An 11,332-nucleotide genomic window follows, 5' to 3' on the forward strand; every position below is an offset into this window, starting at 1 on the left:
GTTTTGGAGGAAGAAGTCCAAGAAGGTCGAGTATCGGAGTCTTGGCAGGAGAAAGTCCTTGCAGGTCAGAAGACCGGGTGTAAGGCAAGAGAAGTCCAAGGAGGTCGAGGATCGGAGTCTTGGCAAGAAAGTCCAGGGATGCGTTTATCTGGCACGAGGTATTGGTTGGGAAACCAGTAAGCAATCGATTGGTAAATCGATTGAGGCGCATAACTGAATAGAATACTGCTGAATCGATCAACCTATCGATTGGAGGAAACCAATCGATCGACCGATCGATTGATGGCCTTTGCGTGAAAGCACAGAATGAACTTGCATCGATCAGTCGATCGATTAGAGTAATCCAATCGATCGGTCGATCGACTCAGATGCTTTCTGCGCAAGAACACAGTGCTAACCTGGATCGATCAGCCGATCGATTGGAGATACCCAATCGATCGATCGATCAATTCACAAGGTTTCTACATGAAGGAGTAGTGCGATTTTGAATCGATCAGCCGATCGATTGGAGGTAACCAATCGATCGGCCGATCGATTGGAGGTAACCAATCTATCGACCAATCGATTGAATCCACTTCTGTACCTATGAATTATGCGGCTGAATCGATTCGGTGTTGGTCCAATCGATCGTGACAATGCTCAACGGCTATATTTGAATCGATTGGAGATGTGCTCAATTGATCGAAGGCGACGGTTATGTGAGAAACGACTACTTTCAAAGACATATAAAAAGGGAAAAACAACTGTAGCAAAATATATCTGGTATACTCATTGCGCTAAGCAAAAAGAGAGCTCTCCAAGTGATTTCAAAGAAAAATATTTGAGTTTCTTCCTCCTAAACCTAGATTTCATCTTGTAAGAGGAAGAGGCAATCCTTGTAAAGGTTTCTCCACCTTCGGTTGTGATAACGAGAAGGAGAAGTTTATATTGGAGCTTGATCGTGTGGGTGTGTGCCTTGGATTAGTCACCTCAAGGAGGTGGAGACCAAGTAAACCAAGGAGTTAGCATTGCTCTCTTGTTTTCTTGCTTTTCATTTCTTTCTATTTGCTTCCGCTAACAAGTTGTAGGTGAAAAATCAAAGAAAGGCTATTCACCCCCCCTAGCCAAACGCAAAGGTCCTGACAATTTGTATCAGAGCAAGGAACACATCGGAAGAACTCATCGTCAACCGAAGCATCAAGATGGCGTTACAAGAGGGATATAGCACCTCTAGACCACCCTTCTTTGATGCCAATGACTTTGCATATTGGAAAGGTAGGATGGAATACTATTTAATGAATGATATTGAAAATTGGTTTAGTGTTGTAGATGGATTTGAGAAGCCAAAAGATGGGTCGGGAGCACCTCTTCCAACCAAGGAGTGGACAAAGGAGATGGCAAAGAAGGCTCAAGAAAATGAAAAGGCCACAACAACCCTACAATGTGGACTCTAAAAGGAGCAACTAAGCAAAGTAGGACCATTCGATTCCGCCAAGGAGATTTGGGAGAAACTCATTGAGTTAAATGAAGGATCAAGCGAATCAAGGAGGGCCAAGAGAGATCTCTTGTTAGGTCAACTTCAAACTTTCACTATGAGGATCAATGAGACTGTGAGTCAAATGCACGGTAGATTCAAGGAGATAGTAAATGGTCTTCATGTAATAGGTGAGAAAATTGACAATCGGGACCTAGTAAGTTATGTCCTTCAATCTTTTCCTAGAACCACCTTATGGACATCAATGGTTGATGCATATAAGGTTTCTAGTGATCTTTCCTTAGTTAAGCTTGATGAATTATTTTGCGAATTTGAACTTCATGAACAAGCTAATGTGGTTTCAAAAGAGAAAGTTATGACTCTTGTTGTAGAGAAGAAGGAAAAGAAAAAGAAGAAGGAAAAGAAGGTGGAATCCTCATCATCCGAATCCGAGCAAGAATCATCGGATAGTGATGATGAAATGTCGGTAAGTGAAGTGGCTCACTATGTCAAAAAGATGATGGGAAGATCAAGAAAATTCACAAGAAAGGATGTGAAGAAAATGTTTCAACCCTCGAAAGGTAAAAGTAGTCAAAGTTCAAGTTTTAACACTAATGTCACTTGTTATGGATGTAACAAGAAAGGACACATCAAGCCAAATTGGCCGGAATTAAAGAAAGTAAGAAAAGGAGAAGAAGAAGAAGGAGAAAAAGAAGAAGGAAGCCATGGTGGCCCAAGCTACATGGGATACACCAAGCATTGACTCATCGGATGAAGATGAGCTATGCCATGTTACTCGACATATGGCGTTTATGGCTTTTGAAGATGACAAAGAAGAATCAAGTCAAGAGGAAGTGTCAAGTGAAGAGGATTTATCAAATGAAGAGGAATCAAGTGATGAATCATCATCAAGTGATGATGATGAGGTAAAAGAATCTCCCAAAATAGAATTTCTTTATAAAACTATTGCTCACCTCAAAAATGCCTTTGTCAAATCACAATCTAAGGTGAAGACCTTGAAGGGAAAGCTTAGGACCATTAAAATTGATGCATGCATGTCTAGTGAGTCAAATATGCTCAAGGAAGAAAATGAAAAATTGAAGAATGCCGTGGTTGAATTAAGAGCATGTCTAGAAAAATTCACAAATAGATCCAAGTATCTAGATATGATCATTAGAGATCAAAGAGCCGTTTACAACAAAGTCGGAATATGATATAAACCTAAGGAAAAGGAAGTTACATATATGTCTCTAATCAATGGTACTAGAAATGATGCACTTAGAAACAAAGTTAAGAAAAATCTTAAAGGGAAGGTAAAACAAGCTTGGGTGCCTAAGAAATATTTAAATGACATTTCCGAATCAAATGCATGGGTACCAAAGAGTTGTGTGTTTTATGTTTCTTAGGTAGAGGAGAAGAAGGATGCAAGTATGTGGATTGTGGATAGCGGTTGCTCAAGACATATGACCGGTGATGTGAGCAAGTTCTTCACAATAAATTATATAAAGAAGGGAACGATATCATTTGGGAATAGTGGAAAGCTCAAGATTATAGGTAAATATACAATTGAGGTATCATATACAATCACCATTCATAAAGTCCTATTGGTTAAAAATATGGGGTTCAATTTTCTTAGTGTTAGCCAATTATGTGATGTCGGATATAATGTAGAGTTTCACCCCCAATAAGTGTGTAGTTAAGCACAAGAATCTTGAAAATGTGGTGCTAGAAGGATTTAGAAAAGTAAATCTTTATTATGTTGATCTTTCATATGCTTCTAAACCCTCTATTAAGTGCTTGATATCAAAAGAAGAGGAAGGGTGGCTATGGCATAGAAGACTTGGACATATCAATATGAGAAACATAGCCAAGGTAGCCAAGATGGTTCTTGTAAAGGGACTACCAAAGATCAAGTACATCAAGGATAAATTGTGCGATGCATGCCAAGAGGGTAAGTAATCAAGGTCATCACACAAAGGTAAAACTTTAACTAGTACTTCATTACCATTAGAATTATTGCATTTGGATCTTTTTGATTGTCATAGAATACCTTCTTTGATAGGTAACAAATATTGTTTAGTGATAGTAGATGATTACTCTAGATACACTTGGGTTTATTTCTTGAAACATAAGGGGGAAACTTTAGAAACAATTATAGGGTTTACCAAGAGGGTAGAAAATGAGAAGAACCTCAAAATTGATAGAATTAGGAGTGATCATTGTGGAGAGTTCGAGAATTTGAACTTTTCTAAGTTTTGTCTAGAAAATGGCTATAAGCATGAATTCTCTTGTCCAAGAACACCTCAACAAAATGGTGTAGTGGAGAGGAAGAATCGAGCTTTACAAGAGGCGGCTAGAACTATGCTCAATGCATATTCCTTACCTAGCTATTTGTGGGCCGAAGCGGTTAATACCCCTTGTTATATTCAAAATCGTGTCTTGATTCATAAGTTTTTAGGGAAAGCACCTTTTGAATTATGGAATGACACAATTCCTACAATTCACTATTTTAAGGTCTTTGGTTGTAAGGTCTATATTCTTAATACCAAAGATGACTTAGGAAATTTGAGGCCAAGTCCAATGAGGGAATTTTAGTTGGGTACTCATCTACTAGCAGAGGATATAGAGTATACAAAAAAAAGACTCAAACGGTTGAAGAATCATCTAATGTTGAGTTTGATGAGTCTACTAGTACTTATCCTAGAAAATTATCTATTGATAAGGATATAATTGAACATAATCAAAACATTACTCAAGAAATACAAAATCTACAGTTAGGGGATATTGATCAAGGGGGAGGAAGAGAGGGTTCGGATGATGAAAGAAACCATGTAAACAATGATCCTTCCAAAGACAATGCCCCCATAACTTCGAGGATCGTAAGGCATTATCAAGATCATCCTATTGATCAAATAGTTGGAGATGTGGGTCAAGGAGTAAGGACTAGATCCTACTTTAGAGATCATACTAGTCAAATTGCCCTAATATCACAATTTGAACCAAAATCAATTGATGAAGCCTTAATTGATTTGGATTGGATTTTAGCAATGCAAGAAGAGTTGAATCAATTTGAAAGAAGTGAGGTATGAGAATTAGTTCCAAGACCAAATGATAGTACAATTGTTACAACAAAATGGGTCTTCAGAAACAAATTGGATGATCAAGGAAAAGTCACTAGAAATAAGGCTAGGTTAGTAGCTAGGGGCTTCAATCAAGTTGAAGGACTTGACTATGATAAAACCTATGCCCCGGTTGCTCGATTAGAGTCCATTCGGATACTATTAGGATATGCCGCTTATATGAGTTTCAAACTTTATCAAATGGATGTAAAATCGACTTTCCTAAACGGGTTTATTAAGAAAGAAGTTTATGTAGAACAACCACCCGGATTTGAAGTCATAGATTATCCAAATCATGTTTATAAACTTAAGAAAGCATTATATGGGTTAAAACAAGCCCCCCGAGCGTGGTATGAGAGACTTTCATTATTTTTAATCTCTAAGGATTTTAGAAGAGGAACAATTGACCCAACATTATTTCTAAAGTCTAAGGATGGAGACATTTTTGTTGCCCAAGTCTATGTTGATGATATTTTTTTTGGTTCAACAAATAATGAACTTCTTCAAGACTTCATTAAACATATGGAAAGTGAGTTTGAGATGAGTCTAGTTGGAGAGCTAAGTTTCTTCTTAGGATTGCAAGTCAAACAAATCAATGAAGGAACTCATGTCTATCAAACAAAATTTACTAAGGAGCTTATCAAGAAATTTGGGTTGGAAAATGCTAAAGGAGCATCTACTCCTATGGGAACTAATACCAAGATAGATAGTGATCAAGAAGGAAAATTAGTAGATCCAAAGCAATATAGAAGCATGATTGGTAGTTTGCTATACCTAACCGCTAGTAGACCAGATATATTATTTGCGGTAAGAATGTGTGCAAGATACCAATCATGTGCCAAAGAGTCGCATTTAGTAGCGGTAAAAAGAGTTTTGAGATATATCAAGAGCACTCTTAATGTGGGTCTTTGGTACCCTAAAACTCAAAAGTTTGACTTAATTGGGTATACCAATTCCGATTATGCGGGTTGCAAATTGGATAGAAAGAGTACTAGCGGTGGATGTCAATTTCTTGGACCTTCCCTTGTAAGTTGGAGTAGTAGAAAACAACCTTGTGTGGCCTTGTCCACAACTGAAGCCGAGTATGTGGCCATGGGTAGTTGTGTAACTCAATTACTTTGGATGATGCATACTTTAGAAGATTATAAGCTTCACTATTCCAAGGTTAAGGTGTTGTGTGATAATGTTAGCATTATCAACTTAACCAAAAATCCGGTGCACCACTCTAGGACAAAGCACATTGAAGTGAAACATCATTTCATTAGAGATCATGTGGCAAGAGGAGACATTGTACTAAATTATGTTGATTCTAAGTCAAATCTTGCCGACATATTTACCAAGCCACTACCCGAAGCGGAATTTACCTCCCTTAGGAGAGAACTTGGTATGTGTTTTGTAGAATAGTGAGTATAACATTACATGATCCCATATCACATTAAGAATTTACCTCATTGCATCTCACAATAGACCTAAGAAGCCTTGCTTGTGTATTTCTTCAATTAGACATTATGTGAGGTGGTTAGAATGATGTTTTTGGTTCAACATGTTAGTCATGATATATTACTTTGAGCCAATATGACATCTAGTAACATTAATCCTACATTACCTTGGTCCAATCATAGGGAAAGCAAGTGTACAAATCATGTGCACTTAGCCCTACGATTATGATTGGAAATTTTAACTTTACAATATGTATAAAACTTATTTTTGAAACCTTGGCTGAAGTTTGTGTTTGGATGGGAGTTACCATTAAATAGTTAAATACGAACCTACAAAAATATTGAAGTTTTTGACGATTGTCAAGTTTTGTGTCAATCTTCAAAAATAAGAGTAATTTTTTTTAACCTTATGTTTCCTTGAGAATATGAGCCATATATAGTGTCTAAATGAAATTTCATGATTTTTGGGGTAATATACATTTAGTTATGCATTTTCAAAACTTGGATCTGAAAATTTTCAGAAATGCAGTAATATCAGAATCCCCAATCGATCGGTCGATCGATTGGGGAGTTCGCACTTCACCACAGAAGGTGTCTGAATCGATCAATGGATCGATTCAGAGTACTTCGATCGATCAAGGGATCAATTGAAGTACCTTTTCGAAATGCACAGAGGGCATCTGAATCGATCAGTGGATCGATTTAGCATGTTTCAATCGATCGATGGATCGATTACGATGTGCTTCCGATTTTGCACAGAGGCCTTGTGAATCGATCGACCGATCGATTCACTTCCTCTCAATCGATTGGTTGATCGATTGGGGGACTCGAAATCCAACTTAAATCACTGTTGACCTAAGTCCACTCTCACTTCCTTCCTTTCTCTCCTTCGAATCGTTCCGTGCCCTAATCTGGGCGATTCTCCAGGCGACTCTCCTGCCTGCATCGGTCATCCTCTCCGATGGTTCTCTCCGACGAAGAACACTCTTCCACCTCTCTCCCGCTACCCTTCTTCCTCTCTTGACGCACGGGGCTAGCTCTTCTTCCTCATTTCTACGTCGCATAATGAGGACTCCAAACCCTGGGTAATTTCTTCCCTCGTCTCATTTTCTCTTTGGCTCTTGCTCCTATACTTGGATTGCTAATCTCCATGTGTCTTGTGTGTTTTGTGTGTGACGCATTGCATTTCTCTCTTGCATTGCATTCTCTGCTTCGATATTGCATTTTTTTTTCTTGCATCTTCTTCCCTGCATTTTTCTGTTGCACAGCCAATTGTCTTGCCATTGCTTGTTCCTTTCTATTGGTTACCCTTAGGAAGAAACAAAAGGTCCACGAGTCGGGTGAGGGTCCATCTTGGCCACCTTCTCACCCTCTTCCTCCCACTGATAAGAGATTCCCTAATGCTTCTATGCAACAGGCCTTTAGCAAGCATACCTTCAAACTAATAACCCCTAGGTATGTTGATCTTCAATTCTACAGGAACTCTTACTTTGATGTCTATTCCCGGTTCAGGCACTATAAACTTGAGTCGATGTTATCTTGTGAGAGGAGTATCAATGTAAGCCTTGTCTCTGAATTCTATAACAATTTACACACTTCTGATGGTGTCAACTATCGCACTCGCATTGCGAAGCAGAGTTTGGACTTTTCCTATGAGATCCTTCAGTCATTTCTAGGGTGTCTACCATCTGAAAATGATTTTGTTTTTTATCCCTCACTTCCTGATGAGTTGCCTCCACCATTTGAGCATCTCAGCATTGCATCTATGCATCAGTCCCTTTTTGGTCGTCCTCGTTCGGACGGGCCGAATGCACAGATCACTACTTTCTCTTCTCTTGAGTTATCAGCTGAGAACGCCGTCCTGTTTAAGGTGATCATTAACTGTCTCTTTCCCATTGTCTCACGTGCCTTAGACGCTCTTCGACCCCCTCACATGTTTGACCTATATGCCATTCGGCATTCCCTTGACATCAACATTGCTCTGAACATATTTCATTGCATCATTCATTTTACTCAGCCAGTGCAGCAGACAGTTCACATGCCTTTCGGTCATCTCATCACTAACTGGCTGGAGTTCATGAAGATAGATGTCTCTCGGGGACGGCTGGAGACCATGCCCGTTGCCTACTCTCGGATTTCTTCCCGCTCTTTCACGAAGACGGGCTTAGCGGCTGGTCCAGGGGGAGTTCGATGGCGCGATGGGCGTGCTCTTGGTGAGGGCCCTACGGCTCGCCAAAGGGAGGCCGCGCAGGCACTAGTTCCTGTGGTGCCTGATGTCGAGGAGGATATTGCGGAGCCTGCTTCTACGACATTTGAGGAGTCTGTGGATACCCGTCTTGAGGAGTTGCATATCGAGATGGCTACCCTGACCACCAAGGTTGACACGATGCAGGCGACTCTGGATACTCTGGTGGGTTTGGTGAGCTCTTGGGTGACGAGTCACCCGTCTCCGTCTATTCCTCCTGCTGCGGATGTTCCTGCGGATGCTCCTGCTATTGTTGTTGCATCTGCTGATGCTCCTGCTCCTTCTGATCCTGTTCCTACTCCTCCGGGAGATGGTATCATTGAGTTTTATGTATCTCTATTGTTGGAACCCCAAGGTGTTTTGATGTGATCAAACAAGCTAAGTTAGGTCCTGCGTTTGTTTAACCCTTGTGTCTAAGTGTGCAGGAGCTTAGGAACACAGGAAGTCGAGCGGAAGACGCGGCTAGCGAGAAGGACGGCACGGGGAGAGAGCCGACGGGCTCGGTGTGTCCGAGGGACGAGGTGACCGCGGAAGAGTACACCGGTGGACAAGAAGAACGTGCGCGGCGTTCGAGGGGCGAGAAACCGGGAAGGAAGGCTGCTCGAGGAGAAGGTCGGAAGTTGGGTTCGGGTGAGCCCTATTCCGGATGGCCGAGATCACCCAAGCTAGCGGAGCCGGAGCGAACAAGACCCGCACCGAGATGAGCTGAACCGGAGGTGAAAAAGTCAACGTTGTTGACTTTGGGCTCCAGGGCGCCCTGAGCAGTAAAATTGACCAGATCGAGTTTTGACTCGATCTGAACATTGGGGGATAAGTTTTATCCCCCCCAGGGCACCCAGAACCCTTCCAGGCGCCCCGACTAAGGCTATAAATATAGCCTTGGTCCAGAACCTTAAAAACAACTCACTTGTAATCAATTCCTTCTGTGCTTTCAATTATGTTCTTTTCATTTGTGCTGTCAACGTTGTAAAGAGGCTACTCCACCCAGAGGAGAATCAGATAGTGTGCTTACATTCCTTGAATTAGCAATCCCCTGATTGCAAACCAAGTAAAACTCTGGTGTCTGCTTTTCTTTACTTAGTCTCTTTTATTTATTTATTACAAGTGTTCATTATATAGTTGAAATCCGAGAAAGGTTCGAGTTTTATTTTGTAGGGAAATTCACCCCTCCCCTCTTGCCGTCCTCCAAAGGGACCAACAAGTGGTATAAGAGCAAGGCGCTTCAGGAGGACTAACCGCCGATCGAAGCAACAAGATGGTCGGACCAAGTATTGTCCCACCAAAATTCGAGGGGAACTTCGCAGACTGGAAGCGTCGTATGGAGGTATTCCTAAAAACAGATTTTGAAATTCAGTTTATTATGAAATATGGTTTTGTAGCTCCAATAGATATAGATGGAAAAGAAAAGGAAGAGAGCGATTGGACAAAGAAGGAGCAGAATGAGTCGGTAGCAAACAGCCGTGCGGAACATCACCTGCTGAGCGTGTTACCGCCTCAAGAGGTCAACCGCATCGGAAACCATTTATCTGCTAAAGAACTTTGGGAGAAGTTCTTGGAACTCCATGAAGGCACGTCCGAAGCAAAGCTCGCTAGAAGGGACATCCTCCGCAACAAACTGATGAACATCCGTCTGGAGAAAGGTGAGAAAGTAGTCGGTCTACATGCAAAGGTAAAAGAACTAGTTACTGGTCTCGAAAACCTTGGTGAAACGGTAACAAACCGAGACACTATACGCTACGCACTCAACGTGTTTCCAAGAACTCCGGAGTGGACATCAATCGTTGATGCTTACTACATCTCAAAAGACCTGGAGGTAAGTACTTTAGAAGAGTTGTTTTCTACCCTTGAATTACACGAAACTAGATATGCAGAGATATCAAAGGACACAACCCAGACTATGGCGTTGAACGCAACCAACAAGGATGAACCCGAGTCAGACTCCGAAGACGATCAAGAAGCGTACATGGTAAGAAACTTTAAAAAGTTTTTTAGATCTAATAAATTTAAAATGCAGAATAAAAAGAATCAAAAAGGTAGAAGAAAGGTACGGTGCTACCAGTGTCAGAAGGAGGGACACCTAAGGGAAGACTGCCCAGAACTCAAGAAGGTCAAAATGAAGGCACCTAAGAAACACAACCTAAAAGCAACTTGGGATGACACTTCTTCAACCGAATCAGAAGCTCAAGAATATGCCGGGATAGCACTGATGGCAAGCTACGAAGGACAAAGTACATCAGAACCTAGCATCGATGAAGGGGGAGCGACCTCAGATGGAAGTAGCGAAGCAGGGGGAGATTCAGGCTTCAAGTCTGATATGGTAAGTGAGGTATGCCTCTTACCCCCTGATGAACTTTACTTTGGTATCAAAGCTATGACTAAATCCATGTATAAATTAGAAAATAAAAATGCCAAATTAGAAAATGAAATTTTAGAAACAAAGAGAATTTTGGCAAAATCATGTCTTATAGAGGATTTTGAAAAATTGAAAATTGAAAATGAAAAACTAAAAGAAGAAATAGAAAGATTGAAAAATCTAATGGTTCAAATATTTCTACTTTTAGGAATTATAGAGGTTTAAATTGGTATTATAGATTTCATCAAAGTCAAATTAGAAATATATCAAAAATCTATATACCTAGGAAATACTTGGTTAATCCTGTAGGTAGGAACCTCTACTGGGTTCCAAAAACCTGTTTAATCTAAAATTAAAGTCAGACTTAGCATTTTCAGCAAGGAAATTAAACAACTAATTTCTTTATGAGGCTTTGTCTAAGGAAGTGGTTGTTGCTCCAATAACCAAGAAGGCCTAGTGCCTCGCTACGACCTGGAAGCCAAGTATCGAAATGAAAAGTTTAATTGACTAACTGAAAAAGTATTAATTTAAATTACTTAATGCTTTAAAAGAGTTATTCAATTTGTGTTAGAAAATATTTAAAATTTTTTTTAACTTGACTTGGAAATTCATTATTATCTTAGAAATTTTTATGAAAATTGACTTAGAATTTTTTTTTATGAAAGCTATCTTAGAATTTTTTATGATAATATTGCCTTATAATTTTTCTTAAAATTGACTTAG

Source organism: Zingiber officinale, chromosome 4B (genome assembly GCF_018446385.1).
Source record: "Zingiber officinale cultivar Zhangliang chromosome 4B, Zo_v1.1, whole genome shotgun sequence".
Classification (NCBI taxonomy): domain Eukaryota; kingdom Viridiplantae; phylum Streptophyta; class Magnoliopsida; order Zingiberales; family Zingiberaceae; genus Zingiber; species Zingiber officinale.